Source organism: Tursiops truncatus, chromosome 4, assembly GCF_011762595.2.
Source record: "Tursiops truncatus isolate mTurTru1 chromosome 4, mTurTru1.mat.Y, whole genome shotgun sequence".
NCBI lineage: Eukaryota > Metazoa > Chordata > Mammalia > Artiodactyla > Delphinidae > Tursiops > Tursiops truncatus.
In genome coordinates this window covers 79215872-79229036 of record NC_047037.1, presented here as the reverse complement: position 1 = coordinate 79229036, position 13165 = coordinate 79215872, and positions in this window count along the sequence as shown.

Genomic DNA, 13165 nt, shown 5'->3' with positions numbered 1-13165 from the left:
GTACTTGTCTCAGAAAAGTGGAACTAGACTGGAGAGGTTAAGTCAATTGACCAGGTTGCACAGGTCGTCAGCCAAGTACTGTTTCTTCTGAATCCAAGTCCAGAACACACTCTGCTGTTGTGGAAGAGGAACCAGAGTCTTATGTACATATTAGTATAACTTATGAATGTTCCATCCTAGGTAAATTTTGACTGAAAAATGATGGTTTCAAAGGTGTCAATAGCCATGAAACCATAATCTCCAGTTTATCTAGAATCTAAAATAATTTTAAAAATGGAACTTTCTGGTTAATTCAAAGTGCCACGCATATCTATGATTTGATATGGCTGGGGTGACTTTCCTAATACTGATTTATGCTAATTTCTAGAATGTAAGTTTCTTTGAGGAAAGAAACTTTGTTTTGTTTATTGTTGCATCTCCAGCACCTAGAAGAGTCCCTGGCACATAGTAAATGCTTAATAAATATTTGTTGAAAAAAATGATGAATGAAATCCTGAAAAAAGCAAAGGGGAAAGGAACACAAGTGAAAATGGGTACACTGTGGCATTACATAATTCAGTTTTCTATGTTTTCCTCAGTCACTTCCGGTATGGAGGTAAATACCTTCCATTTTATATCTTAATCTATTCAATAAACAGAACTACAGAACGAGAAAATGAGACTTTTGGCAGTAGGAAATCCTGCCTTTTCCCTGAGCCCTTGTCATCTCCCCAGCATTCATAAATGCCATACTCAAATATTAAAGTTCTTCATGATCATTCTCCAGATCAAAATCTTGTATCCAAAGTCAAAGGTCCCACCCCCCCCCCAAAGGTATTGTTTTCCAAGTTTTGTCCATCAAATGTCTTCCTGAGTTTTTGGGAAGGACACAGTCCAGTGAAAAACCAAGTATGCTTCCCAGTGGTCGCATACTTGAATTGTGTCCCATCTCATCCCACTATCAAATTGTTCCAGAAACACACCCCAAACCTACGCCATAAGGAGGTTGGAACCAGTGCATCAGGACCAGAGGCTGAAGAGCGCTCTAGGGTCCCATGGAACATCTCAGGTAGGTCATTCCATGATTTCTACATTGGGAGGCAAGACAGCATTCCATGGCACTTGCCTGGTGGGCTAGGGTGTTACTATTACCATCCACTCTCTTCAAACAAACTGGGTCCCCATTTCTGTTACTACGTAGGACTCATCTAACTATATACTCTCAAGTCGTCTTATTCTATGTCAGAACTACCTCTCAAAGTGAGACCCTCTTTTCTATCCCCACTTTCTGACTCTAGTTCCGTTTCTCAGCATTCCTTACCTGAATCACTGAAATAACCCCTAACTCATTTCTAAAGGTTAGTTTCTCCACCATTTTGTCTTTCTATAATATAGGTCTTATCACTTCACTTTCTGCTTTCAAACCTTATGGTGCTCCAGTTCTTAAAGAATAAAGACCCAAAATTTAGCAAGGCATACAAAGCCCCTGAATCCCGGCCCTAAGCTCTCTGACTAAATTCCTGCTCTTTTTCAATAACCACCCATACATAAAACTACCTGCTATTCCTCAAAATTAATAGGTACTTCTAGCACCTCTGGCCCAATTCCTTTGATTATTCTGCTTTCTGTGCCTGGAATGTGCTTTCCTCCCTCATTGAATGCCTGGAAATGCTCACTACTCAGGGCCCAGTTCTAAAAAATCGCCTTAATGTACCATATGTTATTGCTGGTAGGGTAACCTGCTATATAATATTTCTAGACAATAACTTGGCAAAAAAATCAAAAGGTTAAAAGTTAATATCTTTGACCCAATTATTTGCCATATCTATATGTTCTAGGGAAACAAACTCAAAAAATTATCCACAGGGGATTACCTGGCGGTCCAGTGGCTAGGACTTCGCATTCTCATTGCTGAGGGCCCCGGTTCTAGGGGAACTAAAATCCCAGAAGCCGCGTGGTGTGGCCAAAAAAAAAAAAAAATTATCCACAGAAAAATCCATTACAGTGTTACTTACAATAGTAAGACATGTAAGTAACCTAAATGTCCTGCTATTGGAGAATGCTTAAGGCAGTAGCTTTTGAACTTTCTTGACTACTCTAAATATATTCACACACCAAACACATTTGCATGTTTTTATATATATATATATAATCCAAAACAAAAGCTTCATGAGACAATACATTCCTACTACATACAATGCATTCAATTTCATGTTTTAAAGTGTTGATTGCAACTCACTAAACCTGTTAGTGAGTTGTGAGCTACAGTCTGAGAAACACTAGATTAAAAATATGATAACATTATAATGGAATATTATTTAGCTACATAAATATTTCTTAAAAACCACTTAATCAGTAAGAATATATAATATTAAGTGATTTAAAAATCAAGTTACCAATTATCCATATAGCCTGATTTTAATGTTGTTGTTTGTTTTTTTTTTTTGCGGTATGCGGGCCTCTCTCTGTTGTGGCCTCTCCCGTTGCGGAGCACAGGCTCCGGACGCGCAGGCTCAGCGGCCATGGCTCACAGGCCCAGCCGCTCTGCGGCATGTGGGATCTTCCCGGACCGGGGCACGAACCCGTGTCCCCTGCATCGGCAGGCAGACTCTCAACCACTGCGCCACCAGGGAAGCCCGATTTTAATGTTTTTTAAGCATGTGTGCATTGGGATGTTTCTCTGGGGCTATACATAAAGAGATAGGGTACTTTATTGTATCCACAATTTGCCGAATATTTCTTTGTCATAGTTTCTTGTCGGGAGCAGAACAGAAGAGCAGGTGATTTAGGCAGTCCTAGAGCCCTACGTGACCTTGAATTAAGTGTAAAGTAGATTCATTTTTTTTCAATAAACCTTTATTAGCAATAAGCATTATGCGCTGAGTACTCAAAATGCAAAGGTGCTCCAAATCTACCATGGGAAAGCAGACATTGAAACAAATTAATGCGCTGGTTTTGCAGATGGACATAAGATGTACAGTGGGTACCCCAAAGAGAGAGAGTCCTCATTTCTGCTGAGAGATGATTCCTGAGCTGAGATAAAAGATGAGGTTGCCCCCAAGGAGCAAGGAAGAAAAGAAGAGCATTCCAGATAGAAGGATGGAGTAGTGGGGTGCCGAACAGGGAATGGTGACCGTGCAGGGTGAATTGGGGGTGTGTGAGGCATCTTGGTATGACAGGAGCATAAGGTAATGTAGGGACTGCAGTGAGAAGTGAGGCTGGAGAGTTGAGCAAGGGCAGGGTCACAGAGGGCCTGTGTGCCATGCCAAGGAGCCTGGACACTCTGGGTCCCTGGATCTTAACGAGGATGCCCATCATCATCACCTGCACAGCTTTAAAAACTGCAGATGCCTGGCTCACCCCCAATAATACTGATTAGTCGGTCCTGTGTGAGATCTACCATTTTTTACTGTTTGCTCAACCTCTTTCTGTAGGCAATGAGAGGCTATTTAAGGAGTGCAATAAGCAGAGGTGTAATATCACATTTCCAACCAGCAACAGTGTGGAGAGTGGATTGGAAGTGGACAGACTGAAGGCAGGAAGCCCAGCTAAAGAGACCATCATGACAGTCCAAGTGAATACGGGGAAAAAACACAGGCTAAAGAAAAGGCAGTTGGGAAGGAGAGGAGGGGAAGGATACTGAAATGTCAAGTCCACAGCCTGGATTATATGGAGTCAGTGGTGGCAAAGGGTGGGTTTGGTGCTGGGAGGTTTAGCTCCCCCATAATCTCCTGCAGCCCTCCTAAACAAACAGGTAAAATGAAAGCAGGTATTTGCTATGCTAACAGAAGGATAGGAAAAATCCTCCACTTTCCCTTCCTCCCCGTTGCCCACTTTCCAGTAGAGCACCACCTCCAAGCAGCTCCTCTTCCTGAAGCCACTAGTGTCTGAGGGTGGAGGAGGGAGACATGACTGCCTTTCAGAACACCTTGGGGAAAATAATACTTACCTCATGGATTGGAAGTGAGAATAAATAAGATAATGTATGGACTGTGTCTGGCACATGGTAAGCTCTCGATAAATCACTTCCTTTTCCTGGACAGCAGTGACTAAGGCCCCAGACCTCCTCTTGTCTGACCAAAATTTCTACCCAGCTCTGTTTTCCCTTCTTAAACATATTTATAAGTTTGCTAGCGCAAGACTAAAATGACAAGTTTTTACTTTCTTTTTCAGACAAGACAGAGGAAATTTTTTCATCATATGGAATAATTAAAGTCAAACCTAGGTGAAAGATTCCCCCCGCCCTTTTGGCTGCGTTTCATCAATGAGAAGAAATTCTCTTTCCTGATAATCCTCCCCGAAAGGTAACATTCTTTTCACCCATATACTCAATGAAAAAAAAAAGTGCTAGCAGCAACACATCTGAAGATTCCTTGTACCCATCTGAAAGTTAATTCCTCTTCAGTGCTTTGCAATTAACCAAAAACACTGCACCTTAAAAAAAAAAAAAAAAAGTCTGCAGAGACCTCTATTAAAGCTGTTCTTTTTATAGAAGTACAGTCACAAATCAATGCATTGTTAATGAAGAGTTTCCCTCCATAGGCCTCTAGAGATGTAGAGACTCAAGATTTGCTCGTGATTTCTCACTGGGGGGAGGGGGACTGGGAGTTTACACAATGGGGGCTTTCAGTTCCATGTACTTCAGAAGAACCTAGTCCAAGAAGTCAGGCTCCTGGACCAGCCCTGTCCCTTCCTTTCCAAGTGTGAAGCCCAGATTGTTATGAGGAGAACTGTGGAGAGGGGTGTACTGATCTAAATCATTCAAATCTTCCTCTTCATTTAAAAATGATCAGAAAGGCGCTTCCCTGCTGGCGCAGTGGTTGAGAGTCCACCTGCTGACGCAGGGGACGCGAGTTCATGCCCCGGTCCGGGAAGATCCCACATGCCGCGGAGCGGCTGCGCCCGTGAGCCATGGCCGCTGAGCCTGCGCGTCCAGAGCCTGTGCTCCGCAACGGGAGAGGCCACGGCAGTGAGAGGCCGGGGAACCGCAAAGAAAGTTAAAAAAAAGATCAGAAAGGCACCTTTTCTCCTTCTTCTGGAAGCATAAACATCACAAACCACTATAAATAAGAAAACCTGGCAATTAAGAGCCTGGTTGTCTTCATTTGAATCCTAGTCCCAGCTCTACCGCTATTAAGTAGCCTGGGGCTACTTACTTGCTGGTGCCTCTTCTCCTCATCTGTAAAATGGGTGGTTATAGTATCTACCTCATAGCGTTGTTGTGAGGATTAAAATGAGTTAATAGATGTGAAGTGCTTAGAAGAGTGCCTGGCACATGGTTTCTGGTCACCAGACACTACACAGCAGAGGAGAGCTCAGGCTGGATCAACCCACGGCACTGCTAGAACTGGGTCTGCTCTATAAGAGAGATTCTAACTAAGTACTGGACCACAGGCCAACGAAGGCCCACAGACATGCATAGTTAACTTGAACAGGGTTTAACTTTCCAAACACGTTATCATCGACATACATGACTTAGGAGATAAACAAATCAGCATTTCTAGCTTCTCTTGTAGATTCGAGAGATTTGGCCATCCCGGGCAGGCCTGGAGTCTTCCTGGCAAGTCTAGGTGGGTGCTGAGTAGCTGCTAAATCGTGGGCATGGAGCCAGTCTCCAGGTCACGACCACCCACTTGGCCTAATCCTCTCATTTCCTTAACATCTGGCATTTGAAGTTGTGATGCCTACACAAAAGGGATTGGGGCTTGGAAAATCATAGCCTCTACCTACATCATAATAAAGGAGTAGCTCTGTGAAGTTGGAGGGGTGGACACAGCCTCGCCTTCTTGATGACTGGGGAAAAGGAAGTAAAGAAGAGTGAGCATGATGAACTGGTTGTATCTGAGACCCAGATCTTCTGTAGTCTCTCCACTGGAACTTTTCCCCCCTCCTTATAAAATTCAAATAAATTACTTATAAAGTAAAAACAGTAACAGGGGCTTCCCTGGTGGTGCAATGGTTGAGAATCTGCCTGCCAACGCAGGGGACACGGGTTCAAGCCCTGGTCTGGGAAGATCCCACGTGCCACGGAGCAACTGGGCCCGTGAGCCACAATTACTGAGCCTGCGCGTCTGGAGCCTCTGCTCTGCCACAAGAGAGGCTGCAATAGTGAGAGGCCCGCGCACCACGATGAACAGTGACCCCCGCTTGCCACAACTAGAGAAAGCCCTCGCACAGAAACGAAGACCCAACACAGCCATAAATAAATAATAAATTAATAAATTAAAATTGCAACCTCCCTTAAAAAAAAAACCAAAACAGTAACAGCTCCAATTTATTGACTATGCCATTTTACATGCATTATCTAATTGAATCCTCCGAACTGTGATGCAGAAATGATGATCTTCATCTTATAGGTGAAGGAAACAAGGCTCAGAGAGGCTAAACAACTTGCCTAAAAAGTCAGTTAGGAAGTGATGGAGCAGGGACTGAAGCTCAGGTTCCAGGGTAATCAGTGCATCTGTCTGGTTAGCCGTTTCTTCCAAATTTGCGCAGTGCCTTTAGGGACTTTCTTGTCCCTAAAGGAGAAGGGACTTCTCCTCTAAGAGAATTTCCTCAGATGCATCCTCCTCTCACAACAGCTCTATGGAGAGCTAAAGGTGGTGAGGGGATCAGTATTTTATGTAAACTGCGAATGCCCTAGGAAACCAATAAAAAAAAGTAAAAGGCTGTGGGGCTTCCTAATGTATAGGAGTTAACAAGGACGACTCAAAAACCTTGACTGTGTAGAGAAAATTAATCTAATTTTCTAGAAGGTCAGAGATGGAAATCTTCTCCAATCATTAAAAACACTTGGGCAAAGAATGACTAAAAGGTATTGAGTTCTGTCTATGCCACGCCAAATTTGAGGCAATGCCAAGACTTTTAATATTTATCAGCTATCTTAATGGAGGAGTCGTCTATGACAACACGAGTAATACTGTTGGCTCTACAGCTTACTAGCTTTGTGACCTTGAGCAAATTACTTAACCCAAAGCCTTGGTTTCCTCATCTGTATAATTAGCATGACACTAAACTTGGAAGTGTGTCCTGAGGATTAAATAGGATGCACGCAAAGTGATTAGCATGCTGGCATACAGCAGGTGCTCTATAAATGCTGATGTTTTCCCACCCTCCCTTTTAATTCTCCTCAGTGATTTAAAAATTGATGGTAACCAGAACATAGATTTGCTATTTTGGGATAAAATGTGGGAATATAGGAAACAAGGGTTTATTTGGTCAGACAGACAATAATTGCCAAGTCTTTTCCTTTCTCTTAAACCAAAAGAATCTCTAAGGGCTAGTTTATATGCAGCAGCACTCAAATAGCATCTCTGGCAAGAAGAGTTGGAATACTGAGTAGGTGTAAATGACTTAACTATAGCCTGGAAATGTAAGCTTCTGAACTACTAATAATAATGTCTAATATTGAGTGTTTACTATAGCCAAACAATATGCTATTCACTTTACGTCCATTATTTCATCCAATCCTCACAACCTCAAAGGCAGCTACTGTTATTTCTATTTTTTTAAACCTTTTTTTTTTAAAATAAATTTATTTATTTATTTACTTGTTTTTGGCTGCATTGGGTCTTCGTTGCTGCGCGCGGGCTTTATTTGTGCCGAGCGGCGGCTTCTCTTGTTGCGGAACACGGGCTCTAGGCGCGTGGGCTTCAGTAGTTGTGGCTCATGGACTCAGTAGCTGTGGCACGTGGGCTCTAGAGTGCAGGCTCAGTAGTTGTGGCGCATGGGCTTAGTTGCTCCACAGCACGTGGGATCTTCCCGGACCAGGGCTGGAACCCGTGTCCCTTGCACTGGCAGGCGTAATCTTAACCACTGTGCCACCAGAGAAGCCCTATCTCTATTTTTTTTTAATGTATTTATTTTATTTATTTAATTTTGGCTGCGTTGGGTCTTCATTGCTGCACATGAGCTTTCTCTAGTTGTGGCAAGTGGGGGCTACTTTTCGTTGTGGTGTGCGGGCTTCTCATTGCGGTGGCTTCTCTTGTTGTGGAGCACGGGCTCTAGAGAGCAGGCTCAGTAGTTGTGGTGCACAGGCTTAGTTGCGCCGCAGCACGTGGGATCTTCCCGGAGCAGGGCTCAAACTGGTGTCCCCTGCATTGGCAGGCGGATTCTTAACCATTGTGCCACCAGGGAAGTCCCTGTTATGTCTGTTTCATAGATGAATTCGAGCCTTCTTGAATTTTGTAACTTGTCCTATAAAATGGACAATTGCAATGCATCCATGTACATACACATGGACATATAAATTTGTCCAAGCCCAAAATGCAAAACTGCTGTAAATGTGATGAACTTGGGGAGCAGTGGTGGATGGTATAGAAATGTAGCTTCAATGGAAATTTTTTTAGTCTAAATTATCTAGTTATCCAACCTGCCAAAATTAGTCAACTATCAACTGAACTCACAGTGTTAAATACACAGCAGGCACTCACACCTATTGCTTTAATACTTTTGTCTCTATCATTAATGTCTTATGATTAAGTCATAATTTTGTACCCTGCCTTTACCTAAAATAGGGACAAAAACCTTATTCACAAGGGAGCTGTGAGGAAAAGCTATAAATAACTATATACACACAGAATTTACAAGCACCCTTTCTCTAGATTGCATTCATCTTCTCCACATTCTGCTGTGAGATTGAATATTATTTTACTAAACACAAGTTAGAGGGCTGTCTGAAAGAGGACCGTTAGAAGGCAAAACAACCAGGACCCCATATCTCTCCTCCAGACATGGGTTCACTCAGACAGGAGGACTGAAAAACACGGGTTTCTTCCAAATCACCGCATTTTGTATATTATCTCTACAGCTTTCCCAAAGAATACTGCATCTCTAGTATAAGAGCAAATGCCACCCAGGAAATTGGTACAATCATCTGCCCCTTGGATGAATGATTCTGATGCACCATTACTTTAGGAATTTACTGATATCTGACTACTACTTTTAATACCTGAGATTAAGAGACCAACCCTATATTTTCAGTTTCATCAAGTTAGCATATCCTTCAAGCATTTTCCCTGAGTGAAGCAATGTGCTAAGTGTTGTGATGACCACCAAGATCTAGAAGAGATCATACTGTCTGCCTGAACTTGTATATATATCCATTCATATACTTGTGATACTAAGTGTAATTATTTGCTGATTCCTCCTGTAATACGAGCTCCTCAAGGACAGCTGTTGTTGCTTATTTTCTGTTTTTATTTCCAATACCTAGAACAGTGTTTAGCACATAGTAAGGGATCAAAAATGATTCTGGCAAGGCTTCCTTGGTGGCACAGTGGTTGAGAGTCTGCCTGCCGATGCCGGGGACACGGGTTCGTGCCCCGGTCCGGGAAGATCCCACATGCCGCGGAGCGGCTAGGCCCGTGAGCCATGGCCGCTGAGCCTGCGCGTCCAGAGCCTGTGCTCCACAACGGGAGAGGCCACAACAGTGAGAGGCACGTGTACCGCAAAAAAAAAAAAAAAAAAGATTCTAGCATAACTCAGTTTATAGTCCAGCAGAGGAGTTCAATCATGTATACAAATACAGGAATATAATACGGATTATGACAATTCCCTCAAAAGTTAGTAAATGTTATATGGCTTGTGAGAAGAAGCAGTGACTTCTCACTAGACTGAAAAAGAGAATATTTATGGAAGACAGAGCATTTGAACTGGACTTGTGGTACAGGAAGATTTGGGTGGGGATAGGTGGAAGATGTAGAAAAAAATAAAGTAGGAAAAAGATAGAGGAAAAAAAGAAAAAAGAACAAGCTAATTCAAGAAAAGATAAATGGGCCTGGAGTAAAGTTTGCATGTAGAAGGCTAGCAGGAGTTGAGAATGGAAAGACAGTGAACCATTTCTGGAAGGAATGGAATGAGTCAAGCCAAGGAGTAAGAATTTTATTTAAAACACAATTGAGAATCCTCAAAGCTATCAAATAGTAGAGTACTACAAGATGTGTTTAACTGCTGATTATTTTAAAAAGGAAAGTTCCAGGATTTCTGGTTCCAGCCAAGATGGAATAGCCCCATTATAAGTCCTATTGTAAGACAGTCTTCCCTCTTACAATGAAAAAAACCTGGACATAACACAACACAGAAGCACAGGAAGACTAAACAGTGGAAGGAAGACACACTTCCTAGGGACCCTGGCAACCCCTAGTAGGGGAGCGGAGCCTGCACTCACACCCAGCACCAACGAAGTGGAAAGAGGTGGTACAGGTAGGGTAGTTGTCACTCCACTTCCTCCTCCCCCTCCCCCCAGTTTCAGCAGGCCCAGTGGGGAGGGGAGCCTCCACCCCACCTACCATTAACCAGTGAGGTGCACTCCAGCACCCTCCCCACCTCCACTGATGTTGGTGGGGGCAGGGTGGAGTTGAGTTTCTGTTGCCCCCCTGCAGCAGCAAATGGTGCAAGTCAGCACTCTGCTTCCTCCCTCCTGGGTGTCAGCAGGCCCAGCAGGAGCTGAGCTTACACTTCCACTTGAAGGCAACAGCATGGTGTGCTCCACTTTCACCAAGAAGGGGAAATCGAGCTGAGGGGGAGTCATCCTTCTACACCCCCGCATCTGCAGAGAGACCATGTAAACACTCCACTTCTGCTGAGGTGGAGCCTAGCAGGCAACTAAACATATACACCCATCTGGTCCTTGTGCTACACCTCCACAAAGAGAATGCCTGCTAAAAAATAAAATAAAATATTAAAAAGTTTCCAGAATCTCATAATGTAATATCCAAATTGTCCAAGAGAAAATTAAAAATCACTCATTACCCTAAGAACCAGGGAAATCACAACCTGAATGAGAAAAGATCATCAATAAATGCCAACATCAAGACGAATCAGAGAAGATTTTTAACACAGCTATAATAAAAATGTTTCAATAATTCTTCAGTAAGCAATTATGAATTCTTTTGAAACTAACTGAAAAATTAGAAAATCTTGGTAAAGAAATAGGAATGAAGTAATACATATGCTACAACATGGATGAACCTAAAAAATATTATGGTAGTAAATTAAGTCAGTCACACACACACAAAAACATACACATATTGTATGATACCATTTATATGAAATCTCCCAGAGTAGGCAAATCTATTGAAACAGAAAGTAGATCAGTGGTTACCTGGGGCTGAAGATGGCATGGAAAAAGGAGTGACTGTCAGTGGGTACAGGTTCTTTTTGGGGTGATGAAAAATGTCCTAAAATTAGATTTTGGTGATGACTGTGCAACTCTGTAAACATAATAAAAATTACTGATTTGTACGCTTTATATAAGTGAACTTTGTTATGTAAATTATATCTCAATATAATATAGGTTGAAATTTAAATTGCTAATTAAATTTTCTTTAAAAAAGGAATCAAATGTAAGTTATCAAACTAAAAAATACAGTGACTGAAATTAAAAACTTGCTGGATGGGCTCAACAGAAGAGAGGAAACAACAGAAGACAGAAATCAGTAAACTTGAGGACAGATGAACAGGATTTACTCTGAACAACAGAGAGAAAATAGACTGAAAAAATGAAGAGAGCCTCAGGAGCCAGTGGAACAATAACAAAAGATTCATCATCAGAGTCTCAGAAAGATTTGAGAAAGAGGGTGGGACTGGAAGAGTATTTTAAGAAATAATGGCTGAATACTTCCCAAATTTTTCAAGGGTTGAAAGAAAAGAACTGTCAACCATGAATACTATACCCAGTGAGGAATGAAAGGGAAATGAAGACATTCTTGGACAAAAGAAAACTAATAGAATTTTTTGCTAGCAGACCTACCCTTACAAATTGGCTAAAGGGAGTTCTTCAAACACAAAGGGAATGATAAAAAAAAAAAAAAAAGGAATCTTGGACCAACAGGAAAAGAAAGAAAAACAAAAAAGCACATATATGGGTGCATACAATAAATTTTTCATGAGTTTTTAAATTATGTTTCATGATTGAAACAAAAATTATACACTATCTTATCAAGATAAAGATTTAAAAGTGGGGAAAGAAAAGGAATATATATGGAAGTAAGTTTTCACACTTCACTCAAAGTGGTAAAATCTTGATACAAGTAGACTCTGATATGTTATATATGCTTATTGTAATACCTAGAATAAACTTTTAAAAATATACAAAGTGATATACTCAAAAACACTGTAAATATATCAAGAAGCGATCCTAAAAACTGTTCAAGTAACCCACAATAAGGTAAGAAAAGAGAAATAGATAATAGGAAATAGAGGAGGAAAAAAAACAGAAAACAAAAAAGAAAATAGCAGCTTTAAGCCCTAAACATATCAATAATTACCTTAAATGTAAATGGTCTAAATATACCAATTAAAAGACAGGTATTTACAAAGTGGACACAAAAATATAATCCAACAATGTGCTGTCTATAAGAAACTCCCTTCAAATACAATGACAGTAATGTTATAAGAGTATGCAGACATTAATTTTTTAAATGCAAGAGTGGTAAATTAATACCAGAGAAAGTAGACTTCAGAGCAAAAAAAAAATTACTAGAAATAAAAAGGGACATTACATAATGGTTAAATACTTAGGGATAAATCCAACAAAACATGTACAGAATCTGTATCCTGCAAATTGCAAAATGCTGATGAAATAAATCAAAGAAGACCTAAGTAATAGAGACAAAACATGTTCATGGACTGGAAGACAATATAGTAAAGATGCCAGTTCTTCCCAAACTGATCTATAGGCTTAGTGCAATTCCTATTAAAACAGCAAGGTGTTTTGTTGGCATAGACCATCTTATTCCAAAATTTATATAGAAAGGGTACAGGACCTAGAATAGCTAAAATAATTTTGAAAAAGAAGAATAAAGTACGAGGAACCACTCTACTAGGTGTTAAATATTGTTAATTAGCTACAATGGTCAGCATAGTATTGGTGAAGGAACAGACACAAAAATCAGAGGAATAGCTAGAGAACTCAGAAAGAGACCCACACATATAAGACTAAAATGATTTTTTCCAAAGGTGCTAAAGCAGTTCACTGGAGAAAGAATAGACTTTTCAATAAATACTGCTGGAGCCACTATACACTTGGGCATTTATCTCAGAGAAATGAAAACTTACGTTTACATAAAAACCTGCAAAAAATGTTCACAGCAGCTTTATGTGTAGTAGCCAAAAACTGGAAACAACTCAAATATCCTTCATACCCTTCAGTGGGTAAATGGTTAAACAAACTGTGGTATATCTG